The sequence below is a fragment of the Lethenteron reissneri genome, chromosome 3, assembly GCF_015708825.2.
Source record: "Lethenteron reissneri isolate LAM-NWPU_2019-01 chromosome 3, ASM1570882v1, whole genome shotgun sequence".
NCBI lineage: Eukaryota > Metazoa > Chordata > Hyperoartia > Petromyzontiformes > Petromyzontidae > Lethenteron > Lethenteron reissneri.
In genome coordinates this window covers 508254-521202 of record NC_083781.1, presented here as the reverse complement: position 1 = coordinate 521202, position 12949 = coordinate 508254, and positions in this window count along the sequence as shown.

Here is a 12949-nt window from a genome sequence, read left to right as displayed (position 1 = left end):
CACCACTCACCCTCAACACTCACCCTCACCACTCACCCTCACCACTCACTCTCACCACTCACCACTCACCCTCACAACAACCACTCACCCTCACAACAACCACTCACCCTCACTACTCACCCTCACCACTCACCACTCATCCTCACCAATCACACCCTCACCAATCACCACTTACCCTCACCATTTGCCACTCACCATCACCACTCACCACTCACCCTCACCATTCACCCTCACCACTCACCCTCACTACTCACCACTCACCCTCAACACTCACCCTCACCGCTCACCACTCACCCTCACCACTCACCCTTACCACTCACCCTGATCACTCACCACTCATCCTCACCAATCAAACCCACACCAATCACCACTCACCCTCAATGCTCACCCTCACCACTCACCCTCACCACTCACCCTCACCACTCACCACTCACGCTCACCCTCACCACTCACCCCTCACTAATCACCACTCACTGACAGGTTACGGGACAGACCCAGGTGACATGGGTTGAATGAGATGACTGGCAGATGCACCAACTGTGCCCCCTACTGTGCCAACTTGCTGCATTTTGGCCACCTGGAGCTCTGCTCATTTATGTGAGCGTCACTCCTTTGCCCTCCATTGTTGTTGGAGGGCGACTGCCTCCAACTTCCCAGGAGCATCCTTCACGATCCTCCTCTATAGAGGCCAATCTTGACACCACTGGTAGCAATCTTCAGCAAGTCCATTCAGCTCCAAATCCTCTTGTTCCGCATCAGTTCATCTTTTTTCCAGCCCATGTCGTGCCCGTTTAGCCTCCACTATCAGGCCAAACAGAAGCTGCTTGGGCATGCAGTGGCTGGGCATGTGGGCTATATAAACCAGTCAGCACAGCCTTGTCCACCGGAGGAGCTCACTGATGGGAATGTGTCCAGATCTTTCAAGGATTTGTGAGCTCCCCACAATCCAACCTGTTTAAACCCAGTATAGATCATAGGTAGGCCAGCCTAAAAGTTCCTAACCGGCTCAGATGTTCCATTAAAGGGGTCCACATATAGCAAGGATATAGAAAGGAGGGCAAGACTGTGGAAGAGAAGACTCGGAGCTTCTTGTAGAGCAACAGAGAAAGTAGCTTCCATATAGCGTTACACAGCTAATAAGATGGCACCCGACTGATTCAGAGTTAGACCTCTGCTGTCCAACCAGAGCTAGTGATAAGCACACTGCCAAGGTATGGAAAACTCTCCACTCTATCCAGAACTGTCCCGTCACTCATGGGGAGTTGAGGGGGTGGAGTGTTGGATCACACAAAACACCAAGGCAGGTGCTTAGTTTTGGTGGGGCTGATATTAAGGCCCCACCTTTTAGGGGCATGCTGCAGGTTCAGCAGCAAAACCTCCAATCCATTCTCAGAGTGAGCAGCAATTATCAGATCCGTTTAACACGTAGGCTTTCACAACCAATATCATCCATAACAAGTTTTTTTCATTTTCTTTGGCTGTCGCCTGATTTGGCTGGTGCCTAATGATGCTGGTTGTAGTTACTGGCGAAACGTCGTACTCACCTTGTATGGAGTGGATTTACTTTCCAACACACCGGCATGCTGAACTAGTAACGAATTGGCATGTTCTGCTCACGTGACAAACCTTACTAATTGGCGGTGTTGGGTGGTGGCAGGTTTTACGACACATTGATATTTACGTGATCTAGCCCCAAGAAACACCTGTATTATGAATTACCAGATCGTCCGCATACGTAACATGGTTGACCAATATGGAGACATCCCTTGATTGCACCCGGGCATCGATCAACATCCCATTGTATCTGTACCAGATAGAAATTAATCTGGTACAGCCATGGAAGAGCTTCTCAAACTACATGGTAAATAAGTAATATTTAAAAATACTTTTTTTTAAACACGCTTTAATTAAATGTACCGTACGAGTAATGGCAGAAGATGATGGCCTTACCATCAGCCCCACCAAAACTAAACACCTGCCTGGGTATTTTGTACCATCGGACACTCCACCCCCACAACTCCCAATAGGTGATAGGGCAGTTGTGGAGAGAGTGGAGAGTTTCCCATACCTTGGCAGTATGGTCATGATCGGCTCCGGTTTAACAGCAGAGGTCTCACTCAGAATCAGTCGAGCGGCATTATCTTTTCATCAGTTGCATAACGCTGTGTGGAAGCTACCTGGTCAATCACTCTGCACGAAACTTCAGGTCTTCTCGGCCACGGTCATTCCCTCCCTTCTCTACGCTTGCGAAACGTGGACCCCACAAATGGAATATCTTCGCTGGTTAGAAACATTTAGGTTGGCCTGCCTACGATCCATCCTGGGTTTAACCAGGCTGGATTGTGTGAGGAGCTCACAAATCCTTGAAAGATGTGGACAAAGTCCCATTGGTGAGCTCCTCCGGCAGGCAAGGCTGCGCTGGCTGGGTCATGTAGCCTGCATGCCCAGCCACCGCATGCCTAAACAAATTTTGTTCGGCCGGATCGAGGGGCTAAATGGGCGCGGCACGGGCTAGAGAATAGATGCAGTGATGTGGTACAGGAGGACGTGGAGCTGAGTGGACTTGCCGATGACTGGTACCAGCGGTAGTTGGAGGCAGTCGCCGTCCAACAACAATGGAGGGCAGAGGAGCGACGCTCACAACAACGAGCGAGCGCCGGGTAGCTAAAGCACAGCAAGTTGGCACAGTAGGGGGCACAGGTGGTGCCTCAGCCAGTCATCTCATTCAGTTGACCCGTGCCATCTGGGTCTGCCCTGTGACCTGCCAGCGGGCGTTCACCGCCACAGCAGACTCTTGCGGCGTCGGAGCTGGCTCCTCTGGCCGCGACCGTTTTCCGCGCAGAATGAGCGGATCGGGCGGAGGCAGGCTTGGTTTGGACCTCTGCCGCTTCACCGCCACAGCAGACTCTTGCGGCGTTGGCTCCTCCGGCCGCGACCGTTTTCCGTGCGGGACGAGTGGCTTGTGAGCCTGTGGTCCCGCGCGTGGTTGCCACATGCCGTTTTTGCCAATGTCCATTCGCCATTTCGTCGAATGTATATTTGGCCGCAACGTGCCCTTGGACAATCCCTTGCCCAGAAGGAACAAAGACGCGAAAACCGCCGACATGAGGACGTCGTTCTCGTCCCACTCGACGATTGGGTCTTCGCCGCGTGAAACCACCACGATAGGAGGGGGAACGCGATCTCCGGCATTCTTGTCGTCGGGGTGAATGATGTAGTTCAGCGCCTGCAGCGCCAGGTTGACGCCGCCACTGAGGAGAGATTGTTTGGGCAAGACCGCTGCGTGAACAAGGTCACAGCCCGCGTTGCTGGCCGGCGACTCTGGCACGTCGTTGTTGACGTAGTCATCGTCCACGTGCGCATTCATTGCAGCGACGTCAACATCGTCATTGCAGATGGCATCGTTCTAGATGGCGGCACCCTCCTCGTCCAGGCGTCGGCGCATTTCGGAGGAATTATCGATGGTAATGCCGTCGAATCGCGGATGTTTGACCCCGGTCCAGAACTCGAGCCACTGGTACGCTCCGGTGACGTCGATGTTGTACATGCCGCGGAAACGAGCCTGCGCCTTCCGCCAGGCGTCGCGCGGCCCAAGAAAGGTCACCTGCGGGCGTTGCACCGGGGAAACCCGGGGCAGCACGTTGGCCACCTCGACAGGACCGTCTTGCATGAAACAAATGGCGTTCCCCGTTGAGTGGCTGGCCCTTATCAAGATGTCAATATTGAAGGCTCGGGCGGGTAAAATCGCGTTGAGCGTCGTGCTGTTCACTTTGGGCAGCGACCCCCGCCGACCATAGTCGTGCCCGTTGTAGAGGCTGAAGTCGTGATCGGCCGGATTTTTCGCACTGGTCGAGCACAGGACGACGTTGTTGATTTCGGGCACGAGATCCGGATTGAGATGGTACCGGACGTCGTTCACGCGCAGCACGGAGACGTGCCGTTCAACGAGATGCTCCGGCAGGGTGCACTGCTCGGCGACTTGCTCATTGGTGAGGCGGAACACAATGGGAAGCTGTTCGACGGGGCCGGCGTCGACGATGGTCTTATTGGCCTCAAAAAGAAACTCATTGCACGACGCGCACGCCGCGATGCACCCCGTGCCAGGGTCACGGGCAGCCGCACTGCGCTGACAGTGCACAGCGTCGTCGTGGCTTACCGCGACGCCAATGGCTCGCAGGATCCACTCGCAGACCGCGGGTCCGTTAGGCCCATGCAGGCTCTCAGCATTGAAAACAAAGGCGTCGGGATGGTTTGCGCACAGGTGGAAATACAGCAGCGCCAGACGCGGATCCTTTGCGAAATTTTGCGACTTCGCCAGGAACCTGACGGTCTCCTCACTAGGGTCCTGCTCAGCGAGAGCGGTCTCGGCCAGAAACGCCAGCATGGCGTCCTCAGTATCGACGCTGACGCGTCGCTTTTCGGCCTTCGCGACGCGCGCGCGCTCCAGTCGGGCAGCACGCTTTTCGGGTGTCTGGGGCACGGCACGTCGGGCAGCCAACGCAACGCACGTGCGCTCCAGTCAGGCAGCACGCTCTTCGGGCGTCTGGGGCGCGGCACGTCGGGCAGCCATCGAGACGCACGCGCGCTCCAGTCGGGCAGCACGCTCTTCGGGCGTCTGGGGCGCGGCACGTCGGGCAGCCAACGAGACACGCGCGCGCTCCAGTCGGGCAGCACGCTCTTCGGGCGTCTGGGGCGCGGCACGTCGGGCAGCCAACGAGACGCGCGCGCGCTCCAGTCGGGCAGCATGCTCTTCGGGCGTCTGGGGCGCGGCACGTCGGGCAGCCAACGAGACGCGCGCGCGCTCCAGTCGGGCAGCACGCTCTTCGGGCGTCTGGGGCGCGGCACGTCGGGCAGCCATCGAGACGCACGTGCGCTCCAGTCGGGCGGCACGCTCTTCGGGCGTCTGGGTCGCGGCACGTCGGGCAGCCTTCGAGACACGCGCGCGCTCCAGTCGGGCAGCACGCTCTTCGGGCATCTCGTCCTTTATTGTGCGCCCGCCGCCGTACTGTGGCCAGACGTCGCAGATGGTTGCGAACATCCCCACTTTCTCCACACCACCGATGGTTGCTCTGAACGTCGGCGATCGCGCCAGAAAACTTTTGCAGTCAAGCAAACTGCAATATGCTAAGACAGTCACAGTCACTGAACTGGCAAGAGTGCACGACAGACAGCCAAATAATCCCTGGTGGGCAGTGTGGAACCTGTTGTTCCTCCCTGTATAAGATTCAAATACTGTCAATAATAGCTGTATTATAATAAAATACTGTCAATTATCCTTTTTCACACTCACGATGTATGTATCATGTCAGAATAATTTATAAATAAGAAATGCCAAACCTATTTTTTTTAAATTAAGAAATGGCAACCTCGCGTCTTACCCACAAATGTAGCAACTACCCAAAGCGTTGAGTAGGCACGTAAAATAAATTCATCAACTGAAATTGATTATGCTCCTGACAAATAAACAAGTCACGTGAGATTAGATTATTTACAATGCATGTACATTACATGCCAATGTTCATCATCATCAGCCATGCTCAATCTACTGCTGGGAGAAAAGGTTCCCCAATATTTTCCCCGATATTGTCACCATCCCTCATGATCTTGGGATCCACCCAGCTCATGCGCATGAGATGATCTCATTGCTTCATCTCTGTGGTGGTTATTTTCTCACACGTGTTTTCTCCATCGGTTGACATTCCATCCCAAGTTCTGTCCACTTGCAATTATCCCTTTTAGTCACGATGTGTCTTGGCCAAGCCTAATTAAAACTCTACTTGCATTTTTGCAATGTTGCATTGAGGAGAAAGTAAAGTAACCAAAAATAACTGTATGAATTAAAATAGAGATGGTCAAAATGAAAATAATAATAATGAAATAATGACTATAAATCTATCACAATTAATTGAAAAACTGGAAAGTGTGCTGGGAGTGGGGGGGACTCCAGTTGAATCGTAAACATGGCCACAGGCAGCCATTTCCACCATGCACACATGTCCAGTTAGGGATGTTCATTGAATTTTTAAGGGTGTTGCGATAATTGCATGCACAAAAGCCTATTAAAAAAAGCATTACCAATCTTCAGCACACCCACAATGACCGGAGTGAAATATGGTCAAAACAAGCTCAATGACTGACATGGCGTGGTTAGGCCTTCATCTAGCAGTGGCTTGACCAAGTGGTGTACGTATATTATATTGTTTATATTGTATCTATAATGATCAGAACAATGACATTGCAACATGCGTCTGTAAAAATGCGTGCCATGCGCCAAGCAGCTTGATCAAGTACTCAAAAAGTAGATTATAGATTCCATGACTTAGGAATCAATACAATATTCCATAAGCAAACGGTACAAATCGATAATAAAAGTGCAGGAGATACAAAACACTGAGTACGCTTCGCCAGTACTCTAACTTACAATACGATATTATATGTGCATAGGCAGCTTATTCTGCGTCAAGAGATACGAGAAAAAAGCTTATCAATATACTCATGGTGTTTTTAGTGATAAAGCAAATATCTGTGGAGTCACGTACCGCCTTGAAGACTCTTAATAGAAGACTCTTAATATTTACGTTGAAGCCTATTCGCCATTGTTTGAAGCACCATCGGTGGGGGAGGGAGAGAGCACAGAGGTGGTGGGGTGAGAAAGGACTGGCACCAAGATGGCCTCGAGTGGCATGGGAGAGTTAACGCAGCGAATAAGATGCACGACAGACAGACAAATAATCCCTGGTGGGCAGTGTGGAACCTGTTGTTCCTACCTGTATGTAGAAAAAATAACTTGACTTTAGGTAGCCAGGCAGACAGCCCCCTTAACTATCGCCCCCCCCTCCCTTAGGCCCCTCCCCTGAACCTCCTCCCTTAGGCCCCTCCCCTGACCCTCCTCCCTTAGGCACCTCCCCTCTCCGTACCCGGAAGTAGGTCTCCACAAATCAAAGAGCTGTTTATATTATATATTTATTTATGCACGACAAACAAACAGACAGTCAGACAGACAGACAGACAATAAATCCCTGGTGGGCAGTGTGGAACGTTGTTCCTACCTGTATAATTTTGTTACATCTTACAGCTGGAATTGATCAATTACATGGAGAACCACATTACAGCCAGGTGATGGTTTATACAGGTAGGAACAATGTTCCACACTGCCCACCAGGGATTTATTGTCTGTCTGACTGTCTGTTTGTTTGTCGTGCATAAATAAATATATAATATAAACAGCTCTTTGATTTGTGGAGACCTACTTCCGGGTACGGAGAGGGGAGGTGCCTAAGGGAGGAGGGTCAGGGGAGGGGCCTAAGGGAGGAGGTTCAGGGGAGGGGCCTAAGGGAGGGGGGGGCGATAGTTAAGGGGGCTGTCTGCCTGGCTACCTAAAGTCAAGTTATTTTTTCTACATACAGGTAGGAACAACAGGTTCCACACTGCCCACCAGGGATTATTTGTCTGTCTGTCGTGCATCTTATTCGCTGCGTTAACTCTCCCATGCCACTCGAGGCCATCTTGGTGCCAGTCCTTTCCCACCCCACCACCTCTGTGCTCTCTCCCTCCCCTACCGATGGTGCTTCAAACAATGGCTAATAGGCTTCAACATAAATATTAAGAATCTTCTATTAAGAGTATTCAAGGCGGTACGTGACTCCACAGATATTTGCTTTATCACTAAAAACACCATGAGTATATTGATAAGCTTTTTTCTCGTATCTCTTGACGCAGAATAAGCTGCCTATGCACATATAATATCGTATTGTAAGTTAGAGTACTGGCGAAGCGTACTCAGTGTTTTGTATCTCCTGCACTTTTATTATCGATTTGTACCGTTTGCTTATGGAATATTGTATTGATTCCTAAGTCATGGAATCTATAATCTTCTACTTTTTGAGTACTTGATCAAACTGCTTGGCGCATGGCACGCATTTTTACAGACGCATGTTGCAATGTCATTGTTCTGATCATTATAGATACAATATAAACAATATAATAAACGTACACCACTTGGTCCAGCCACTGCGAGATGAAGGCCTAACCACGCCATGTCAGTCATTGAGCTTGTTTTGACCATATTTCACTCATTGTGGGTGTGCTGAAGATTGGTAATGCTTTTTTAATAGGCTTTTGTGCATGCAATTATCGCAACACCCTTAAAAATTCAATGAACATCCCTAACTGGACATGTGTGCATGGTGGCATTGGCTGCCTGTGGCCATGTTTACGATTCAACTGGAGTCCCCCCCCCACTCCCAGCACACTTTCCAGTTTTTCAATTAATTGTGATAGATTTACAGTCATTATTTCATTATTTTTTTCCCATTTTGACCATCTCTATTTTAATTCATACAGTTATTTTTTGGTTACTTTACTTTCTCCTCAATTCAACATTGCAAAAATGCAAGTAGAGTTTTAATTAGGCTTGCCCAAGACACATCGTGACTAAAAGGGATAATAGCAAGTGGACAGAACTTGGGATGGAATGTCAACCGATGGAGAAAACACGTGTGAAAAAATAACCACCACAGAGATGAAGCAATGAGATCATTTCATGCGCATGAGCTGGGTGGATCACACGATCATGAGGGATGGTGACAATATCGGGGAAAATATTGGGGAACCTTTTCTCCCAGCAGTAGATTGAGCATGGCTGATGATGATGAACATTGGCATGTAATGTACATGCATTGTAAATAATCTAATCTCACGTGACTTGTTTATTTGTCAGGAGCATAATCAATTTCAGTTGATGAATTTATTTTACGTGCCTACTCAACGCTTTGGGTAGTTGCTACATTTGTGGGTAAGACACGAGGTTGCCATTTCTTAATTTGAAAAAAATAGGTTTGGCATTTCTTATTTATTAATAATTCTGACATGATACATACATCGTGAGTGTGAAAATGGATAATTGACAGTATTTTATTATAATACAGCTATTATTGACAGTATTTGAATCTTATACAGGGAGGAACAACAGGTTCCACACTGCCCACCAGGGATTATTTGGCTGTCTGTCGTGCATATTTGTCTGTCGTGCACTCTGCGCAGTTCAGTGACTGTGAATGTCTTGGCATATTGCAGTTTGCTTGACTGCAAAAGTTTTCTGGCGCGATCGCCGACGTTGAGTGCAACCATCGGTGGTGTGGAGAAAGTAGGGATGTTCACAACCATCGGCGACGTCTGGCTACAGTACGGCGGCGGGCGCACAATAAAGGACGAGATGCCCGAAGAGCGTGCTGCCCGACTGGAGCGCGCGCGTGTCTCGTTGGCTGCCCGACGTGCCGCGCCCCAGACACCCGAAGAGCGTGCTGCCCGACTGGAGCGCGCGTGCGTCTCGATGGCTGCCCGACGTGCCGCGCCCCAGATGCCCGAAGAGCGTGCTGCCCGACTGGAGCACGCGCGCGTCACGAAGGCCGAGAAGCGACACGTCAGCGTCGATACTGAGGACGCCATGCTCGCGTCTCTGGCCGAGACCGCTCTCGCTGAGCAGGACCCTAGTGAGGAGACCGTCAGGTTCCTGGCGAAGTCGCAAAATTTCGCGAAGGATCCGCGTCTGGCGCTGCCGTATTTCCACCTGTGCGCAAACCAACCCGACGCCTTTGTCTTCAATGATGAGAGCCTGCATGGGCCTAATGGACCCGCGGTCTGCGAGCGGATCCTACGAGCCATTGGCAGCACGGTAGACCACGACGACACCGTGCACTGTCAGCGCAGTGCGGCTGCCCATGACCCCGGCACGGGGCGCATCGCGGCGTGCGCGTCATGCAATGAGTTTCTCTTTGAGGCCAATAAGACCATCGTCGACGCCGGCCCCGTCGAACAGCTTCCCATTGTGTTCCGCCTCACCAATGAGCAAGTCGCCGATCAGTGCACCCTGCCGGAGCATCTCGTTGAATGGCACGTCTCCGTACTGCGCGTGAACGACGTCCGGTACCATCTCAATCCGGATCTCGTGCCCGACATCAACAACTCGCGGCTAGCCATGGACCAGCGCCGTCGGTGCCGGTGTACGCCCCGCCCGACAACTACGATTTGCTGCACGGCGAGGGGGCCGCTGATGACGTCCGACTGTCGCTGAGCGACATGCGCAAACAGATCCATGCCCTCGAACCGCACCAAACCGATCACGGCGACGTTGGTGCCGCCAGTGGCCGTGGAAGAAATGGCGGCCCTGTAGATCCGATGTTCCATGACGAGGCCATGGTCAAAATCGGGCCGTGCTTTCTGACCGATGGCCAGTACTGTGTCGCATCGGAAATCGTCGACGTGCCCAAACAGCAGTTGCTCATGATGCACGGCGGTGGTGGCGTCAGGAAGAGCGTCTGCATCCACAAAACCGCCGATGAAATCGCCTCACGCGGCGGCACAACGGCCTGCTGCTGCTATACCGGCGTCGGCGCCTGCCCGCTGCCCCAGGGGCAGACTTTTGCTGCCATGTGGAACTCGTTCGTCAAGGACCTGAACGCCGGCCAGCTGGTGGACTTGATTTTCAACGTCATCGGCGGCGACAGTTTGCGCCTCGTCGTCATCAACGAGGTCAGCATGCTGCCGGCTGCCTTCCTCGTGCTGTTGGACCAGTGCCTGCGCTCAATGTACAATCCGCGCGTGGTTTTCGGGGGCATCTCCATCCTCCTGGTGGGCGACTTCATACAGCTGCCGGTTACATGCGGCCGCGATTTATATCGCGTCATGTACGGCGCCGTGTCGTCGGAAGACCTGATGGCGCGCTCCCTATTCGAGCGATTCCATGTTTTCGAGATGACTGAGCAGCTCCGGGCCGCTGGCTGTCCGGATCATTGCCGGCGCCTCCAGGGGATGCGGGCGCTACCGCGGTGCTACCCGACGGGGACCCGCTGGACGGATGCCGACTGCGCCTTCCGCCCCATCACCGACGACATAATCGATGGCCTGACGGCATCGATTACCAAGATCGAGATCGCCGCAGATCCGGCCTGGCTCACGGAATCCACGTGCCTGACGACAAGCAATCGCGATCGGGCCGTCATCAATGCTGCACGTGCTGTACACGTCGCCGTCGCCACGGGTCGACACGTTTTGCGGTGGCGTCGGCGCCTGAAGCGCGACGTTCCTGTCTCGCTGCAGTCACTGCTCTACCAGGAGAAAGACAATCCCGAGCTGTTCGGGTACTTCGTCACTGGCTGCCCTGCCCAGATCCTCGACAATGGTAACGGCAACGTCGTCTACAATGTCGCGAATGGCATGCCCTGCACGCTGGTATCCGTCGCGTGGGACAATGCGGACGAACGCCGCACAACCATCGCCACCATACGTGCTCAAAGCGACAGCGGCGACGATGGCGTCCGCCGTGTCATTAACGTGCCGATGCCGCCTGACCATATCATCGTCTCCGTGCATGGGGTCGATGTGGCCGCATAGCCGCGTCATCTCAACGTCGCCCCGCGCGATGCTGACGGTGGTGTCGATGCCGTCCACATCCCGATCGGACTGATCAAACGCAAGCCGAAGACGATCCGGATCGGCAAGGTCACGGTCGCCTACGAGATGCACGCAGTCGACCTGTCGTTCGCAATCACCACATGGAAATGCCAGGGCGCGACGTTCGCGTACATCATCGCCCTGCTGGAGCCAAGTCGCGCCAGCCCCAATCTGTCATTCGAGTTGCCGTACGTGATGTTCAGGCGCGTACGGCAGGCGTGTCGATTCCGTTGTTTTCCTTTGACGCTCTCGTTCCGGAAGGCGCACCTCAAGACGTTGCGGCCAAATATACATTCGACGAAATGGCGAATGGACATTGCCAAAAACGGCATGTGGCAACCACGTGTGGGACCACAGGCTCGCAAGCCACTCGTCCCGCGTGGGAAACGGTCGCGGCCGGAGGAGCCAACGCCGCAAGAGTCTGCTGTGGCGGTGAAGCGGCGACTAAGCCCGCCTTCGCCCGGCGTCACTCCACGTTGTCCGCCCCCTGTCTCGGTCGAACACGTTGTCTTCGTTCCGGGGTACGGAAGGCTGTTTCCAAACGACTTCCGCTGCTTACAACCTGGCCAGTGGTTGAACGACACCATCATCAACCTGTTCGGGCAATTCTACTGCCTGCCGCGAGCGGCATACGTCCTCCTGTTCAACACGGTCCTGTACACAAAGTTCTTGGTGGGCCATCTCGACGACTTGAATTGCGTCTTCGATGGCGTGTCTTCCAGGCCGGTGTGGATCATACCGATCCACGACCAGTCGCACTGGCAGATCTTGGTCATCGTCAATGCCACGTGCCCACCAAGGTCGACTGCCATGCTGTTAGACTCAATGGCAGCGTGCGGGCAGTCGCGCAACGCCAAAAACATCGCGGCCTTCGCCAGCATGGTGGTGGACCGGGTCGTGCGCGCCAAATCGGTGAGCACCCGGTGGCGATCACCACCGTGGCAATCACCACGGTGCTTGTGCCGCAGCAACCGAACGGCTACGACTGCGGCGTCTACGCCCTGCTCAACATCATGCACCTGGTGCGCCATTACAACAGCATCGTGGCCGTTCAAGGACCAGGTCAGGTGGATTGGCACGCGTGGTACACGCAGGAGGCGGCGTCACAGCACAGGCGCGACCTGCTGCAGCAGCCGCATGAACTTAAAGACCTACAGCAATAAATCAACAATCATCATCTGATGCAATAGTAACAGATACAACTTCCAACACGACTACGGTATCCAACACGGATCGCACGAATGCGCTGTCCAACCAAGTTCCTACCTGCCCACTCCAAAGGAACGTGTTTTTGTGCAGTCAATGACGAACAGGCTGAGACCATTAACTCGCTAGACTTGAAAATCCGCTTCGATGACAGGCGGCTGCCTGGATTCAAACCGAGGTACTCCATGGTGCCAGTTCAGTGCTATGACCTCGAGATCACTAGGCTGCCTCTAAACACGCGTCCCCCCCCCCCCCCCACACGTTATATACATTAGCAGCAACCTGTTTAGTG